The sequence below is a fragment of the Cydia splendana genome, chromosome 3, assembly GCF_910591565.1.
Source record: "Cydia splendana chromosome 3, ilCydSple1.2, whole genome shotgun sequence".
NCBI lineage: Eukaryota > Metazoa > Arthropoda > Insecta > Lepidoptera > Tortricidae > Cydia > Cydia splendana.
The window spans coordinates 9,195,491-9,215,847 of NC_085962.1; the positions used below are offsets into that span (position 1 = coordinate 9,195,491).

The window sequence follows — 20,357 nt, forward strand, 5'->3', positions numbered from 1 at the left end:
GATGCTAAAAAATTATATAATGCAATTGATATCAAAATGGTGACATTTTGTTACCATTTTCGCGTGTGTCATGTGTCTCACTCGCGTCAGTGATACATGTACGAACGAAATGCACACGTGAATAATAAAAAATGACATCATTTTGATATCAAAATGTAACTTCGAATTGGCTTCCTATTCTAATTATAACAATCTTCTGAAGTTGTTTGTCATTATTTGTAGAAATTGAATAATGTAGGTATACATATGTTAATACTATATATATAGGCAATATAGCCATTCCGTTTATTATTTCATCCCTCTTGTGTGAAGAAAAGTCAGTGAAGGTAGATGTGTTGAAACACTGCACAGAAAAAAAGCCATTGCGGCTGACGGTGACGATGTTATCGCGGCAAGCGTATAAGCGCAATTCATACGTGAATTATTCAATGATACCAAACTAATTAATCTGATACAGGTGTGTTTCGCTCAGAAAACAATTAATATTTATGAGGATATGTTTAAGCGTCCTAAATGCATAACGTTTCAGACTCTGAATGGCATTAGCATGAGTATAAACAGAACAATGAGTTGAGCATAACATTAATATATCAGTAACTGATACGATTCACTCTGACAAATTGAGTCATTCGCCTACTGTCACAACGACTGGGTAATTTGCTTGGGAGCTTTATGCCTTGGTGACAAATTCTCAAATTATAGGGCGCTCAATGTTCATAAACTAGTCTAGTTTAGAATAATTAAATACATATTAAGTAAAATTATGTCTCAACTGTTATTGAAAGCGAGAGTGGAGCGTATTGTTTACAATTATCGAGAGTGACAGCGTTTCTTCACGCTTTTAATTTTGTTAGTTGTGCTTAGGCGTAAATTGTTTAATGAGGAAGGCCGGTCACACGGTCTGTGGGAAACTTCCACCTCTGGTTCACTGAGGCTTGAGCCGCAGAGCCGCCGTGTCGCTTATCCGAGTGCATCGCCGTATTTCAAGAAAGAAGTTACGTTGTATAAAGGTGGTGGGTACATATTACCTTTGTGTGGGAATGCAGAACGCTGATAACGCCGTGTTGCTCGCGCATTTTGCAAACCTGTGACGCATTGTTTTACGTACAATGAGCTGTGTAAGACTGTTCCATAATTAAGTTGTAAGTCACTGATGCTTATATAGTTTTTTAAAGCGTTTGTTAGCTTATGCACTTGCTTTTCAGAGTCAAATTTTATATTTTTAATTTTTTTGGCTCGCAAATACTCATGTAAAATTGCAAGTCTACTAGTTTATATTGAATACCTTTATAATATTTTGTTATTAAACCTGTTCCTGGCCGCGTCTTCGTCTTCGAATTTAATTCACCCCTAAGAGGAATTATTTTTGTAATAAAATCCTATATCCTTTTCCGGGACTCAAACATTTCTATACGAAATAGAGATTTCAAGAATGACAGCTCGAACTTATTCAGTTCTATTTTTACTTACTATTATGGCACAAATACTAATAGTCTCTAAGATATGTTCATGATGTTGCTCTATATTATTCTGACATTTTCATAAATATTGCAGTTTTTCTACATCTCAATAGGAAAAAGGAAGAAATTTAAATTTTCGGAGATATGTGCAGACAAATCCTCATATTCTCGGTCAGACAAATCCTCGTAAATCAAAAAATAGGATACATGGAACAAGGGCCTCGTAAGTTTCTTAATGCAGTTGCTACACTTGTTAGGCAAACCCTGCGCGCGCGAATAGAAATCCATTCTCAAGGAGAATTCGCTTTAGCGTTACACCTCTGTGAACAAAGATTAGTGCCCGATTAGGTTACAAATTACATATTATTTTTAGTGGTTTTAGGTATCATCGTATTTTTTTCAGATTTTAAATGATCTCAAAATTAAATCTTATGTACCTATATTTTTAACATCAAGTTACGAGATAATTATAATTATAATAATTGGATAACCGGTGACCAGAGAGCTGGCAGCTTTCTCTCACAGCGCATTAGTATTGCCATTCAGCGAGGGAATGCTGCCAGCATCTTTGGCACAATGCCGCGGGGGCCTTTCTTATATTTATTTTAATTTAGATAAGTTTAGTTATAGTTTTAGATTTTAATTTTATGACGAACTTATCTATAAATTAAAATATATCTAGAAAATGTGGCCCCTTTGGCGTGGTGCCAAGGATACTGGAAGCATTTCCCCGCTGTATTCCAATGCTAATACGTTGCGCGAGAAAGCTGCCAGCTCTTGGGTCGCTAGTGAAGTCGACTAGTTTTTTGGATAGCTCTTTAAACTATCAGTATGTATACGAGAGTTATTGAGGTAAAACGTTAAAACCCGCGCGATCGCCAAATCTTCCGTCGCAACTTTCGCGCGGCGAGCCATGTTTTTTAATTTAATGGCCCCGTGGTAGATACTGTGTATTTTATTTTGGTAATAATAAAATCAATTAAACCTATGTACGTTCTTATTAGTATTACAACTCTGTTGTCAAGTTTATAGTAAGTAATGTCGCAATATTCTTTATGAAATCGCAATGACGCAAAATCCTAACTTATTTTTTCTGAAGTAAGTGTCCAAGTTTCACTCTCCTTATTTTTATGGACTTAAAAGAGTTAAAGAAAATTATAAAATCTATGTCATCTGATTAAAAGTTTTTGTAATATTTTAAATATTTAATTGACACAATTGTAAAATTATAATTGAAAGAAAATTATTCCTTAGCGCTGTACAAAATTTGTCAAATATTTATTTCAATCTATACTTCATGGTTTTCTGTTATTATAGGCTACCATGAATATTTTTCCCCTTTTTATTTTTTAATTTCTAGATACGTAGTAGGTTTTAACACCTCTTATTAAGAAGCGTAGGTATAGTTTGAGGAAATGAAAATCAATCTTAAAATAGGTAATATTTTAATGATTGTAAGTAATATAAGGCAAGTTCGAGGAGGGAAAACTCTCATTGGCTTCGGTGCAGATGAATATATATGTACAAAAAAACAGAAGGTAATAAATCTTTATTGCAACTGTGTACCTAACCGGTAGTAAGTAGGAAGGTAGGTAGACTGGGCCCTAGCTCTCCAACTAGGTTTGCCTGTGTCTTGAGTTTCCACGTACGGTACATGAGTACGTGCCCGCGCTCGCCTGTTCCCGCGTTTAAGCCAGGCGTACGCGCACAATAAACAATAGAGTCGTTGCGAAACATCTCATTTCAAACACGAGGCATGCACGATCAGCTTATTTATGCCCTACGGACGAACTTGCTAGTACCTACTTATTATGGCGAAATCACTCCTTAAACCTCAATTACTTGGAAACGCGCTTCTTCAGTGATGCGCTTATTAGGGTGGAACTTATGGGCTATGTCGATCGTTTTAATGGACACGTGTAGTTTATGCGCTATGGATATGAAGTTGGTAACATTTCGTGACATTTGTGAATTACTGACTAGAGTGACTAGGGTGATCTTCTCACGCCTATTCCAATGTAAATAAGGTAAGCTCTAATAAAAGCTCAATTAATGGCGCTGCTGGCATATCGGGCTTATTGTGAGGATCTCATTTTTTTTTCATAATTTTATAATGTTTTATTTAAAAAAGAAGAAAACATACCATTCGCCATTACCGCCCGCTTTTTATATTACAATTTAGATGGGGCTATTATGCTTAGTTGTGAGATGATTAAAATGGGTTATAACAATGATATATTCCTCAGAGAGCGTTCTTCGGCTAGCAACGCTGTCGTCGGGGTCTGTCGCCGGGACCCTTCCTAGCGGTCTAATCCACAGACAATATAACACAGTACCTAACCATGCGAGCACAAATAATGTTTCTTCATATGATCGGTTTTACAATAAAATAATTTACAATAAAAATACATATGTATATGCGTCGCGTTAAAAAGTTTGAACCGCACAAATTAAAGGGTTCGTATGTTATGTTATGAATATACCTACTACAAAAAACTACATTTGAATTTGTTCAAGATAGGTGTAATTCTACCCCTAGTGGTACCATACCTACTGTGTTCTGTGAGGCTTTGTAAACATTGTCCAGTTCTAACCTCATACTAGATTACAGACGTTAGTGCTATCCGCGCCGGCGACGTCTGCTTTCGAGCGATAATCTCGCCATTTGAGCCGCATTTAATTTGCGTAGAAATGTAGTAAATATTTAGGTAGACGATATCGTATTTTCTCGCGTAAGTCTGTCATTATCTCGCTCGTTATCATATAGCACTAATAATATAAGCAGCAGATTGTATTAGCAATTCCAATCCGACGAAGTAGGGGTGGGCCGTAGTGATAAATATTATACATGAATTGTTTTATACTAGTGTTCATTTCCTCCCGATATTTTTCTATTATATTTTATTTTCCTTTAGACGGGTAGCTTAACTTTAGTATTACATAACATACCATTGACCGGGGTGACTTTCAAATGCAGGGGCGACTTTAAAATTCTAGTTTTTAAGCCGTAATATATATTTATGCGAATTTTTTTACAGTAGGTGAATATGAATTTATAGTAATCTAACTAGTTACAGGAACATTTTCAGTAAATAATGAATAATGGTAATTCTATGGCCGTTTTAAATCTATCAAAGTAACCCCAAATTTTCCAAAGTCACCCCGGTCTACGGTACCTTGTCTTATTTAATATTAATTTAGTTTTTACTTAGTTACTCCTATTTTTTATATTCTTGTTTGTATTTATATGTTCATTAAAATCACTATTAGCCTTGTTTAAGGCCCTCGGAGGTACTCAAATATAATAAAAAGTATAAAAACAGTAAAGTACGTCTGATATTTCCAGAATAATCTTCAATAAACACTCAGTCATAAACAGACAATAAGTAAGAATTGAGGGTATTAAAATGAGAAATGACAAAGAAGAATCGTTTCACTCAAATAAATAAATGTATTCCAAAGCATTATATAAATTGGGCTTGATACGCATAATATCCGAATCCCATTGTACGACGCGCAAAGTTTGGTTTGGAGGCATCTTCGACAGCCGGTACAGATATAATTAATGGGTTAGCTTGTTCCATGTCTTTTATACTACACGATGTTCTAGAATTTAATATAATTTGAATGTTTGATTATGTTCGCCTAAAAGGTATTGCACTCATAACCACCACCACTGAAACACTCATCCAACAACGCCGCCGTACGGTGTCTGTATCTGTAAGACAATATCTGGAAGACCGACCTTTGCATATAAAAACTCAAAAATGCGCGTTTTCCCAGAGATAAGATCTAGCTAGATCGATTTTTCGCCCCCGAAAAACCCCAAATTTCATCGAAATCGTTAGAGCCGTTTCCGAGATCTCCGAAATATATATATAAACACACACACACACACACACACACACACACACACACACACACACACACACACACACACACACACACACACACACACACACACACACACACACACACACACACACACACACGCACGCACGCACGCACACACACACACGCACACACACACACACACACACATAATAATGAAGTATATAATAATAGTATAATACTAAATAAATTGTAAATTAGATATGGAAGAGCGGTGCCTCCCAGCACAGGTTATTTTGTAAATAACTTACAGGGAGACACCATTGTTAAAAATATGTAATGGTTTTTAATGAAATAAAGAATTTTGTATTTTGTATTTTATGTATTTTTTTTGTATTGTAAATAAATATAAACGAATTGCTCGTTTAAAGGTATAAGATAAGATAAGATACGGCCTGATTCGAACTTTAAATGACATATCCGATTCATGTCGTATTTTTAGCAAATTTTGACGTATCTCATAGTTCGAATCACTCTGTTAGTGCGACTTGCAATAAAACACGCAACGTGCCTATTATTGATCTCTTAGTCTGAACGAGTGGGGCATTTTCTTGCACCTTCGAAGCGATTATTTAAAAAAAACTTACAGTTGTTTTTAAAAACCTTTCGAATGATATGCCAAACGTAGATTTTCACAAAAACTTGGTACTCTCTCACCATGCCACCCACGTGAGTAAAGGCGTAAAATAATTTGAAAAGGTTTTAATGAATATCTAACTAGGTGCTCGTACTTGTCATAAACCAGAGTTAGAAAGTAAATAATCCCAAAACAAATACTCGTAAATGTTTGTCTTAATTCTTGAAAAGAGAGATCGTTACTTAGAATATTAAATGAAACCCAATCGTGTGTTATAAAAGTCTCTCATCCGTAACAGCAAACAGTCGGCAGCGATCGTGCGCGTCAAGCGGCCTGAATAATGACATCGGGTGACATTTAATTTCGGATACAAAAGCTTCTTTATTCTGTTTACCCTAATCCATTGCGATCCGCCCCGCCGACATTGAACCTCTCAATAAACTTAATTATTGTTTTAGAACTATCCCAGTTGCTTATTACTTCATCAAACCCTTCACCGCTAGTACTATAAACATAAAGATAAGAAAGCTAGATAAGAATATCAGATATTAACGGTAGGATTCATTATTTTTAGTCGTTAAGGTAGGTTTTGTTCTTCTTAATAAAAATTAGTAGTATAAGTTATGCAGTAGTATTATGTTACCATTAATTAATATGCCGTCTTATTCGCAAATAGAAAACTTAGAAATCTAAGTTTATTTGGCTAAACAACAGTTCATACACAACAAACAAAAGTACATACACAACGGTATTAAACAAATACACATAGTACATACGAATCTCCAATGTAAATGATTTGTACTCCCAACGATAAAGATCGACATTGACGTATTTATGATTTTTAGATTCACTATCGGTTATTGAATATAAATAAAGAAATTAAGTGGTGTTCATTTATGTTATCGCATATCAATGGTTACAGCTGTTGATTGCAGAACTTTTATTTGAATTGATTAACATTATTCTCATTTTCATATAAAAGAAGGCGGAGTAGCTACGAAGGCCATGGTTTTAAAAATACTGGTTGTAAATGTTTTGCAATTTATATTTTAGTTTAAAGCGTGCATGTCATGTCACATCATCGTGCTCAATTGTTAGCTTCAGAATAATAAGCGTTTGTTTTTCGATTTGAGCAATGGTTTGTGTCTCCATCAATAGTATTGCACCTGTGCCACCTGAAGACAATGAAGCAATTACCTATCTACATTTCAAAGGCGGATTAAAAGATGCGGGAGTCGTGATGAGTCAGTGACTACTTGTCGGAAATCAAGGTAGAATGTGTGGTACCGATTAATATAATTGTATCCCATGGAGGTCAGTGTCAATACGAATCTCTGTGACGAATGATTTCAAGGCATTACATTTTCACACACAATTGAATAATGATAAGCGTATTATTTTACTAACATATTTGACTTTTGGAGGGCTCCAATGATATTTATTTGAGAACTAATGATTTTTCTAATTAAGAGTTGGTTAAGTACGTACGTCACACAGGAGCTCATATTCCAAGACGAGTGATGATCTGTAACAGAGAAATAACACGTCAGTATCATTCATAAAACTATGTACCCGAATCAGCCCCCAACACGCGCTTGTAAGCTTCCTATGTATATTAAAATTTAATTTGTTCTGAATTACGAATTAACGCGGAAGGAATAAACTTGGAAATTATTTTATGCTCCGTAAGCTGGGGATAAAAATAAGTACGTGTAGGTACTTTCGGCACACGAACAACGGTTCTTTATTTTATACCTTTATCTAGTAGTGATCTATGCCCCAAAAGCGTATCGTTTTGGAGACAAGAGGATCCGGCTTCTGTTAGTGTCGTATTGTTGTAAAGGGGTTGAAGAAAACAATTGTGTACGAATAAATATTTTGGTTATTTCCACAAATATTTAGGTACAAGATTTCCACTTGACTAATAGGTCCGGTTCAACTTTCAATCATAACTACGTTTATCTCGCTAAAACATGGCTAGATTCTTCCACTGTGAGTACCGTGGTGAGACTGTGATTGTCACAACTTCGAATAATTCATGAGTTGCAGAGGGCGGCTTCGAGGAGGTGTTCTTTCTCGGCATTTTGTAACAGACAAGCTTGTACAATTTCGCTCCATTGTGCCATTATTATGCAAAACTCTGACGACTGGTGATGCCGGCGAAATGTTTCTGGCGGTCTGAACTGCATTTGTTAAAAGGTTATTAGAATGTGGGTCTTGGTGCCTCGTTTTCAAGGTTGGGCGTTTGGGAATAAGCTTAGCCTGTTTCGTGGACATGGAATTCCGTGGTCGTAGGTTGGAGCTTAATCACTTAATTGGTTTTAACTGGCAAAACTTTGTCCTTTTTTTAATTTTTGGATGGTGTTTGATAAAACCGTCAGAAACAATTTAAATATATTTGCAATATTTGTAATATACAATTGTTTTATTTTTATTTTTCTTATGAATAGAATGTAAAGCACCAATTGATGAAACAACTATTCGTTTCATGAGTATGAGTATGAAACGAATAGTTTTTTCAGTAACCTGAGTAGGTTATGTTAAACTGGGTATGCAAGAAGGTTGGTATTTATAGGAAAATAGCATTACTTAATTAGTTATCTGCGTTACCAAAAAATATAATGTGTAATGTCCTAATGTCTTAATTAAGTTCTTGAAGTTGCTATAGCATAATATATTTTGTACCGGTGTCCCGCCTTAACATTGTATGGTTGATATCATAAATTGTAATGAGATGACAGTTGTCACAGCCACCTTAATAACTGAAATAATTTACAAAATATCTTATGCCACTGTATAACTATAAATTATAAGTCAACTCTTCAAATAGCGCTTCCTAGCGTAATTATTGTCTTATATTATGAGTTATCCTGAACATTTGAAAACATATAATATTGAAAACATGTAAATTAATACGTGTTTTGAACACATATTAATTTACATTTATACGACCAGTGAAACCTGTGTCGAAACGTCAGTAAATAGAGGTAATAAAATAAATTCGCGATAGACCCGTCTATAAATGTGAGTTAATATCTGAAAACATTGCGGATAATTAAATAACAGCGTTGCGATACCTATTATACCTGTCTTCGACCTTTTTTATGATTGATTGGTTCGATACTTACCGTATTGAAAGAAACTGCCGGCCTAGCCAAGGTTACAATCGCTATCGCTTCGACAACGAAAAGCTTTATGTCTCTCTATCACTCTTCCATATTAGTGCGACAGTGACAGTTGCGTTTCGATCGCTACGGAGCGTGAGCGATTGGCATCTTGGCTACGCGGCCAGTTTCCTAATACCTACCTTATTGAAAAATGTAACCTCTTAATTACATTTCGCAACAAGCGGTATAATAATGTAGTATTCGTATGCAGAACTCAATTAGTTCCTCACCAATTACAGTTGTTCTCTGTCGTGTTCATTAGTCATTAATATTTCATGCTAAACCAATGGAATATTGATGAGTTCATGTTCCCATCGTACTAAGCTTATAGGACGACACAATTTTAGCTTAAATTATAATACATTGGACATATGACTAGTGGAATGGCTCCTCTACACTATCGGCGATGATAGACGATGACTGGCGTGGACGATAGTGTAGAGGGCATACTCGGCAGTCCCCGCCAGTCATTGTCTATCATCGCCTGCGACCCTTGAGTTGAAGGTTTTTTGGGCACACTTCGAAGGGAAAATCGGCGGGTGGTTGCTACTACAGGCGATAGTGTGGATGCTTGTACGAAGATCTTGCCGATGATAGATGATGATACTATCAACGATCATCGCCGATCGTGTAGAGGAGGCCAAACACCATGCAAGGCCCGCAGGACCTTACCGTAGAACCGCATTATGAAAAATCCACCGTAAAATCGTACATAATTGATTAAATGCCCATGCTGCGTCTCAGTAGTGTTAGGAAAAAAAATAGGAGTACCTCAAAGGCTCGTATAGCAATATTAATATTATACTTAGTTGCAAGTAAAAAAGCAAATAATTAAATAAGCTTAGTTGCAAATAAGTTTTTGTTATTGCCACTATAGTCAGGTGTTTATTTATTGGAGCCGTTTGTGGTCGGTTGGGGGATCTGTCTGGAAGGGGGGGGGGGGGGGGGGTCTGTATACCGTAAACTGGGGTAAATCGATGATCAATGTTACCCCGCGAATCAAAGTAACCACATTTTACGGTATTGTATTAGTGCTGCAGGTTTGTATCAGCGGGAAATGAGTAATATCAAGTGACAAAGTTGAACGTTCTACTTAGTCGCGACAGCAATGCGGGAACGACATTGGCAATTAAGAAAATTGACAGTGACATCTATTAATTTTATATATATCCATCAATCCACTCATAATTAATTATGTATACCTATGTTTACCTACGTGTTAAGGGTCGATTACAAAACGTAACTACTTACATATCTTCTTCAATTTAATAAGAATTGAAGCTGTCACTGTACAGTTCAATTGACAAGTGTTCGTATCAAAGTTATTAGGAAAAATATTGACAAGTTAACTAAAATTTTGTGTCAACCTATCTATTAAACCTTTTAACGGAAGCCGGAAGGCCAATATTAATCACAATCAGTGGCGTTATCCTAAAACCTCATTTGACATGAATCACGAAGAAGAAATCGCTCCCTATTTCCTAATTATTTAGGAAGTAGGAAGCGACTCACTAAGCCTGCGGTGGTTTACCTATGCAGGGGTAGCTGACCGGGATCAGGCTGATACAGATTGATGAGCCCTGTCCGCTCAGGCCGATGCTAAACTAGCGTGGGTTGCGTACCCCTGACGTATTTGCTGCCATAAGTTTGGTCAAAATAGACATGTTTGTTGCTAAACGCGTGAAACTATGTTTGCAAAGTGATTTATTTTGGAGCATTTGGCGCGTACCGCTTAAATTTTCTAGTAAGTTTATTTACAGCAAATGATGAGTTGGCTTTACTCACTGCTTATAAATATCTATCGGTCTAACATTAAATGTATTCACGAGTATAGCCTGATTTTCTAAGATTAAATTCGCCATAGTCTTAATATTTAGACCTACGGGTTAATTTATGAGATACGCCTATCACTTTTAATTATTTGCGGGAATCAGAGGACCTACCGTGAAAAACCAAAATAGAATTACGACCTCTCTCTGACGAGAGACACGTAACGAAGGCTTAGATGCATGGCGACAAAGAAAAGTAACAGTAGGCACTACGGGTGACAACTATTGTTTGCTCCGTTCATTCAAATCAAATCTTATCGAAACAATTAATCAACTTCTCGAGTTTACTTCGTCAGAAAACTAATTTCAGCAGCCCGCCCCTTTTCATTAAAAATGTCGAAACTTGTGCCAATAAATCAATTGATTCGCGGTATAATTATATGTCAGAGGTATTAGTTCAAGAAAACGTAATAAAAGCATATTCCATATTCAAAGAGATACAGCCTTTTTCCTTTGGGCGTATTGCGGAATGTCGAGCACAATGGGCGCGCAAAAAACCTTCACCTAGCGCTTGATATCACGGTCATGTCAAATGTCATTCGCCTTCTACTGTTTTGCTGGACTAGAACTCTAGAAGATAGGAACAAAGCACACAGCAACTCTATTCATAGGAATTTGGATATTTATAGAGGTACACGCCGCAGTGACTTCAAACTCATCCCTATCCCAATACCATATAAGTATAGTGTAGGTTATGCATCTCTCGTTTATAGTTCGTTTTTTTAGCATTAGAAAAAGACTACGTGATCATGAAGTGTCTTTTAATTGAAAAACGCTTTTTAAAAATCAGTAACTATTACTTATGAAAGCAAAAGTATATAAATAATCGTATATGATTCATAATTGTTACATATTTGCCGTGTTTTATTTTTCAAAAGTGTTTTTCAATAAAAAGACACGTCAATATAATTATAGGTAATTTATCTTTTTCCTAATGCTAAAAAACGAAATATAACTATAAACGGTCTGCGTATACAATGATGATAACACATTTATTACGTTAAATAATACAATTTTAAGCTTATTTCAATACAGTTGTGTGGTAGCAAGAAGAGAAATCTAATCTTCAAGGATGGGTATTCCACAGCCGTCTTCAGATCCAAATCTTTCTATCCTTCTTCTCGTTCCTCTAATTCTTAGAGAGACAGCTCTGATGATTGATATTTGTATTTTGACTTTGATCCAGTTGATTATTTGTGAGTATGGTTTCGACCATTTTTCATGGAGCTTAAGGGATGTTCTTTTTATGAAGGATTCATATTCCGTTCCAACAGCGCCATCACAGGAGACCACAAGAGGAGTGAATGAGGCTCTGAGATCTTCTGCAGCCAGGTCGTATTTGCGATGTTTTTCGCGAGCGTGTATTTGGGCAATCGTAGGCCATGTGAGTAGACCATACGAGGCGGCGTCGGCATTTACAATGCGAACGTCAAAGAACGCCTTCCTCGCTGGCTCCCATACACTTTCCAGTAGTAAGTCGCTTATTAGCCCTGGTTGATCTAAGGTTGCGGCACGCATTATTGGCTCAGTAGTAGCCGAACCCCATGCTGGTCCAGCCCAACTTTTGATATCGTCTCTGTGTTGGTCGTGGCCTCTTTTTATGAGCCCTCCCTTCTTGCAATTAAGTGCATGGTTTAGGTTGAAGTTATTTTCACCACAGCCATCGCAGGTTAGTGGCAGGCTAGAAGGTTCATGCCCGTATCTGATCGCAAGGCCGTCACGAAACTGCGTTGCTGTTAGGTCGGTATCATCAGCTTTGGTCGGTAGTACTGTTAGCCACTGTGATGATTTTTTGTTAATTACCCTTTGGATGCAATTCTTTGTTTTTATTGTTAGCTTATCCATGCGTATACAATGTAATGTGAATAGGTAGGTTGATGAGCGGAATTAAATTAGGTTTAATCGTTTTGACGGACTGTTAATTGCACAGATGCGCTAATCATGTCCAGAAATTTGCTCATTAAGTGCAGCCAGTGCGTGCGTAATACTGGATTAATTAAGTGGAAAAATAACCAATTTCATAAACTGGTGTTTAATAAATAAAAACATTGCTGGGTACTTTTTAAGTAAAGGGCAATTCAAAGCTTATCAACTTAAATATGATTACTTATTAAGTTATTAGGTATATATATAATAGTGCACGTACGAATACGAAGTGAGAAATTTCGAGCTTATTTAGAAAGCGGGAGGGTGTGCGCCGCGCCATGCACTAAACTAAACACTGCAAAATTATGCTGCCTATATATATTTCGCAGCGAGCATTATATCGTGAGAAGTTGTTATTAGTACCTAATCAATGCTTGATATTATCGGAAAAGCTATCAACTTAAATAAAACAATACTATGAATAGTATGGGCAGCGAAATAATTGATTAGCGGCTACTGTTACAAAACGTGTCTTTAATTGTTTGTCAATGATATCAGTGAGAGGTTATTTGCTGATTATAAAGGCCCGGTCGCATTATCTTAGCTATTTTGTCATGACATATCATTAGATAGTAGATAATGTCTTGCCATGACTCGTGCTACACTTTCGCTGTTCAGAGGGTCAGTCTGACAATGAACTCAAAATGTCCACCTCTGATGCTTGTCGATTGAAAAAAAAATCTGTTTTAGACAGCTGTTAATAACCAGCCCATTGTTTGTTTGCACAATGACCTGAATTAATGATCAACAAAATAATGGCAAGTAGATACTGCGCTGTACCGCAAAGGTTAGTATCTACGTACGTTCGATGTAAATACCAAGGCAATGTTTGTGGCATTTGGAATGGATTCCTTGCCATGAAAATAAATATAAAAGCGTATATAATAACAAAGCTTTATCTTGATAAGTCTACTGCGAAGTTGAGATCATTATCTGACAATACAACAAATCAATAAGATATCGGAACCAACGATGACCAAGTCACGATCGCGTGTTCGCTTTGTGGACATAAAAGCACGTTACCGCCAAATGTTGGACGAACTATTTTTGGCACTCAATAACTTAGTCGTGAAGGTTGCATCTACATATGGAGTAAAGAGGGACATTCATTCGCTAAAATACTTGAGCGCATGCTCGGTAGTTTTGCTGTCACGACTTGCTCTAGGAAGTTTGAAATTGCGAACATTTATTTTAAAAATCAAGTATTAAATCAGTCCACGGTAGTTCTGAAATTGCGTTTACTCGCTTTGATTAGACTGAAATATTATTAAAATATCAAAACAAGTTTTATTCTACTGACCATCGATGGTAGATAGACTCTGACATTTTCAGGAATTTACGTACACCTATAGAATAGCAAAAGCTGGCTTAAAACAACATGTTTGGTCAGTAGGTACCTACAGGTGGGATGTGTAGTTTTTACGACCGAGTTCTATACGTATGAAATGCTTGAACGGACAAGCTCAGCCATTCTTGCCGACGTTAAAACCCCTTTCTACAGCAGCAGGACAATTTGTAGAAAAGGAACGAGTGTTCGCGTCGTTAGTGAAGAACACCACTAGTTTTGCTCCTTTGAAGTGACCATTTGCTGAGTTTAGAATTTTGCCGTAATTGCTGACGCAAACTGGTGAAAATTTAACAAAATAATACCTTTGTTTAGTTTTGGGCTACTTGGGTGCCTTGTTTGTTTTGTTTTATAGACATTCGTGCCATTTTTTATGAGATGCGCATAGAAGCTGTTCCTATAAGATGGTACTTCTAGCCTGAAAAGCAAATGCTTTTTTATAAATGAATGTACACTTGTTAACATATTTTTAAACAATATCTGGGAGACCGAGCTTTGCTCGAAAAGCATATAGAAAGGCAGAGATAAGACCTTGCTAGATCGATTATTTATCGCCCCCGAAAACCCCCATATAGCAAATTTCATCGAAATCGTTAGAGCCGTTTCCGAGATCCACGAAATAATATATATATAAATGAATAAACATATAAATAAATAAACAAGTATTCCTCGTGTAAAGGTATTAGATATAAATAACGGATTTTATCGTTCAAACATTTAACATCGTTCATCAATCAATAGCCTCTCGTTACTAATAGAACATCATTATATTAAATGGTTCTGCTACTGCTTCGAGTACTTTAGTATCAATCTGGTGTCGATCTATCGATCAAGACGGACAATAGCGAGCACTCGTCGGGCAACAATTAAGCATTGAATGTTTAAGGAATTATGTAATGTCGGACCTTGGAGCTTGACCCTAATCGTGAGCTGTTGGACTGACCCATGGTGCTGTATGGTATGGTCCATGGAAGAGAGGTAGCGGATCTAGCTTAATTTAATTGTGTTCTTAATATTTTTTAGTAAATATTCATTATTGTACCTCTTCATAAAAAAACAAGTAGGTGCAGGACATCGTTTAAAAGTAAAGGAAAAGGTGGCTTATCTATCGGTACTACGGGAAAAATTAATCGAATCATAAGGTGGTGGTAATTAATTCCATAGACACTGAAACGTAAAAAAACTATTATCTAACAACTGTAATGTCTATTGTGTATGGATCTCAACACCATGTAGACAAACATGTTATTATCTATGGATTTCTGTCATTAGCTGAATAAAAAAGCATGTGGTGTTTTTATTTACATTCTCTTAAGGTCTAAATATATGAAGGTAGATACATATATAGATATGTAGGTATGTATGTATACCATGTCCCAATGATCAGCGTCACGTACAAGTCACTTTAAAAGCATAGCTAACAGGAGCGAGATATTAAGTCGTCTAGGAGAATTTGCATCTCCGATAACGATTGTAGTGCTAATCTTCTGTACCGGTTTTAATAATCTGTATCGTGTATCCGAGCAAATAAATACACATACATCATTGAGTAAATACAAAATAGAAACACTTCAGCAACCAGACACTTTTATAAAAAGGCATCACAATTCTTCTCCTACATTATTGCCACTTAGGTACTTTAACGTTATCAAATTGACAACCGAAAGTGTAATTAAAAATATTCTTCTTTTTTATTGATTTTAACACCGTAACGGTAGCCGTAATATTTATAGAAATAATTAATAATCGTCATGTTTAATGATACTTCAATGGTATATAAAATTATAGCGTATTGTTTTTGTTTGTACCTATTTACATCGTCATTTTATGTTATTAAAGTACTTAAACTTGAAGAAAAAAATATATTTTATTTAGGTACGACCCAATATCGTCCCACTGCTGGGCCAAATCCTACCTCTTGTTTTTCCGCGTACTAAATTAGAAAAAGTTATTGCGAACTCAAACAACAGGTTTAAAAATAACTGAAGTCGGAGACAGAAATAGGTCTGAAAACATCCATGATCCGATCCTCGAAAGAAGTTATAAACGCATTTATCTTGAGTAATTTATCACGAAGTTAGAAGGCGGTTTTGTTTACCGCCGCAGCCGGCAGCGCGACGCCATTGCCAGGAAACGGGAGCATTGATGAAGGGAAAGACGACTAATTATTGTTATTTGTTACCGTATATCTTAATATGATTGTGGGTATTCCCATTGCGATTCCCTGAGGTTGGAACAGTTTCAGTAGATTATGAAATACATATTTTTTCTTCAAATGTAGCCTTAAAGGTTACATTATAATTAATACAGGTTGGCTTTGAAGCATTGCCACCAACTGTATTGCTGGAGGAAATGTCAGTTATCCAGGACATCGACATTCATTTTGACATTTCCTGCAGCAATGCAGGTAGCAGCAATACTGTGCAGTTATTGTGCAGACTGTATTGCTGAAAGAAACGTCATATTCAATGTGTAGATAAAATTATCTGACTGTGGCTAGTAGCACATTTTAAGTCTGTTACTGGCTAAAGTGAAGCAAATCGCTCGTACCTATGGCTCGTACAATGTATTTTTCATGAAATTCTTATGAAGATAAGGCAAAGGTTTTCATCACTAAAGTTAAGTTTTGGTGTAACTTTCCACTTTCCCGCTTGTGTTTTAAACCGTGCTCAGGGTGGGTCGTGATCGCATATGGCTCCTTTAAGACTATACCTACGCGGCCTTTGACACTGCGTGACTGCCACACGGTCATGGAGGGCATACAATACATATGACAATAATATGTACATACCTACCACGATAGGTCCATGTAATTTATTAAAGCTCAACTAAATAAGTAACATGATAAATTATTGTACGTTACGGAAATCGTAAGAATTCACCTTGAATGATTGTTCCTCTAGCAGTGACAAATGGCCTGATTTGGGTAAAACAAACGGCCCGATTCGAACATTAAGATACGTCAATTAATAGATCTAGAAACGATATGGATTAGATATGTCAGTGTCAAATGTGACGTTTCTTCAAACAAATACGTCACTTTTGATACTGACACATCTAATCCATATCGTTTCTAGATCTATTAATTGACGTAACTTAAAGTTCGAATGGAGCAGTAAATATGACCGCGGCGCATACTGTAGGTACATATTTACTTACTGGAGTCTTATAGTTATAAGAGTTATAAGTGAGCTTTTTTATAGGGTGTTTGATTGTGTAGCCGTCGTCGTTAAAGATATAAAAAAAAAACAAAATATTATAAAATAAATATTTTATTACTGGGCATTAATATATTATGGTATAATTCTAAGTGATTTTTTCTATAAGAAATGTAATGTCTATATCATGTACCTACTTACTTTAATAACATCTTTAAACTTATAGCGGAAGGTGCTGGGGTGGGATACGGCGTTGCGTGAACAAGAGATTTCCTTTGGCAGGATTGGTCCTTGGGACCCAAGGATGGCTTTAAGAAGTGGAGCCACCAAGATTTTTGATGTACATTTTTAGGGGGGGGGGGGGGGGGGGGGGGGCTCTCAGCTTGATCTTGATATCTATGTCATTTAAGCTACCAGGCCAAGTTTGGTATCGTTTTCGTATAAATCGGGGATGCCGAATTCATTTATGATATCATAATGACACCATTCCGAAGTAAAAACACATAAAATATGAAAAAAATATTTATTTATAAATAATAAAAGTGAAAAGAAAGGTGTAAGATTGTATGGGAAATCCATAACGGCTGAACCGATTTAGATGAAATCTATGTCTACATCTTTGATTTAGTTGAAAATGATACTAAACTTGACATAGAACCTTTACCTAAAAAATATATTAACCTCAGACGTCACCGACCCTTAAACCCCCCCCCCCCCCCCCCCCTGCATCAAAAATCTGGGTGGCTCCACTTCTTAAATACATTTTAGGAACACAAAGATTGATTCTACCAAAGGAAATCTCTTATTCAGTGAACGCCGTATTTGACATTTTTATGGCTTGAGCACACTCCACTATTAGCAACAGAACTATATCTAACTTTTTCTGCAAGATGCACTAGTAAAAATACTGGTCTATATTTGGAAAAATCTATGATTGAATCATGCAAACTTATCCAGTCTCTCACGTCCATTAGTTAATTAAATTTTTTTGTTCTTATTGAGTAACATTTGGAATGATTTGCACTTTTCTATTCACCGGTTTACAATGCTGCTAATTGAATTACACGGCAAGTTGAACTATATTTATCTAAGGTGCATTAGGGTTATTCAAAGGAGGGTAGGTACCTAATGTTCAAGAGTTCAAAAGTTACAATGATTTATGATAATTTTCCTTACAACTATTCGTACAGGTTATCATTGGATTTAGAAAATATGTGTTCGGATTTAAAAAAATTCTAACTGCGTAACAAGGCTTAATAAAATGTGACGTTCCACGGGAAAAGGTACCTTATGAGGGTTTCTAGTTTCGGAGATATTAAATGTTTTGTAAAGAGGTGAAAAAATGCTCAATTTTTTTTTATTGTGTGATCTGAAACCTTAATGCCTAACGTTTGTTTACCTGTTTTTATTTTTGTTATAAGTTAGTTATAAGCCTAGTAATGTCGTCTCAGAGTTTAGTAGAAAAGGTACCTTATGGAAAAAAGATTGAAAATTCCCAAAAAAACTAGTCAATACGGGAAAAGAAGTTTGGTAGAGAACTGTATTAGCATTCTGCAAAACTAATTTGATAATTTCAGTTCTGGTTGGGGCGCCTCGCAAATATTATAACCGTACATAGACCGACATCACAAATCCAAGTAGACTGCTATTATACCAAAGTTACTCTCGTCAAGTCTTTCTTAACTAGAATAATCTTCATTTGGTTTGGTCGCATGCAGTAAATCAGCCATTGGTTTGCTGAAAAATGCCAATACCCGACGCATTACCTTATGGAATATCTGAGGTCATTGAATCTCAATGCCGCTTATCTTCAATAGCAACCGAAATATATTATTGATAAGAAATAGACGATTTATACCATCTTAACCCCAAAATATTATTAGTTTATCCTAACTGTTCCATCATCATCATGCCTCATCATGTAACTTGACCACAAGGTACCTTTTCATTACATACAAATTATTGGTCTTTTTTAAGATTATTATGACGAAGAACTAATTAAATTGGGGGCAGTTTAATGTAAATTAATATTTTCTATTCATAAAAGCTAAACTATAATATGATTGATATTTTGTAGTGATGTATTATTAGATTTATTTCCATAAGGTACCTTTTCGTAAATGTATGGAGCAAATACTGTTATTGTTATGTAAGTTTAAAGTGGCATAAGGGGTTAAATATAGTATTTAGTTGGGGTTTTAGGATTTATTTCATTTGAATAACAGAATTTCTTTCATATGTGCTCAGAAAAATTGTTTGTGTGTCACATTAAAAGTAAAAATATTCAATTTTGTGATTTTATATGAAAAAGTCAGAAAATACATTTTCACCTCTAAATCGGTATTGTTTTTTGCTTAAACTGTCTGTCAGTGTCGTTTTCTAATAGATAAAATTTAAATCTTGAGAGCTCATTGCAATCAATCGTGAAAATGAAATAAAACTTTATTTTCAAGAGATTGGTTAGTATACACATAAATCAGTCGATATCAAAAGTTTCTATTTGCATTACAGAACAAGTCGCAATATTTTTTTAATCTCAGATATATAAGGCATTATTATTTGTAGTCAACTATGTAACTTACTTCAGGAACATAGTTTTTTAGGCGGCTAAACTTAAAACTTCTCTATCGTAAAGTTGCTCATTTCACAACATTATTTTCAAAAAATCATATCTCTGTAACTACGCAACCTAGAAGGTTGATCTTTTGTGTTATCGATAGCTTATTTATTGTAGATTACTGGGGTATGCATAACTCCATACCCGCCATAAGGTACCTTTGACCGTGGGACGTCACAAATTAATAGGTAAGTAACTACCTACTTTTAACGAACATATTTTTTACATTAAGTAGGTACCTATCGGTTAAACCGTATATTTTATGTTATGAGCATAGTCTAATAAAACATGGTCTTCCATTCCCAGAGTGACACGGGCCTACGTCACAACAACATGGCCGCTATATATAGCGCTATCGCATATTATCATATAGCGCTGTCGCATGAT

At 35.8% G+C, this 20,357-nt stretch overlaps 1 protein-coding gene and 1 long non-coding RNA gene across 2 annotated transcripts in view; one reads left to right on the top strand and one right to left on the bottom strand.

The window, feature by feature from the left end:
• LOC134806485 (uncharacterized) overlaps positions 1-7,455 on the bottom strand; it is a 63,014-nt gene extending 55,559 nt beyond the window's left edge. Inside the window, exon 1 of the mRNA XM_063779756.1 lies at positions 7,417-7,455. The gene's annotated coding sequence lies outside the window, so the exon portion shown is untranslated. The remainder of the gene's footprint in view (positions 1-7,416) is intronic.
• The window catches only part of LOC134806522 (uncharacterized), a 383,826-nt gene that overhangs the window by 102,049 nt on the left and 261,420 nt on the right, over positions 1-20,357 (top strand). The gene's annotated exons all lie outside the window — the stretch shown is intronic.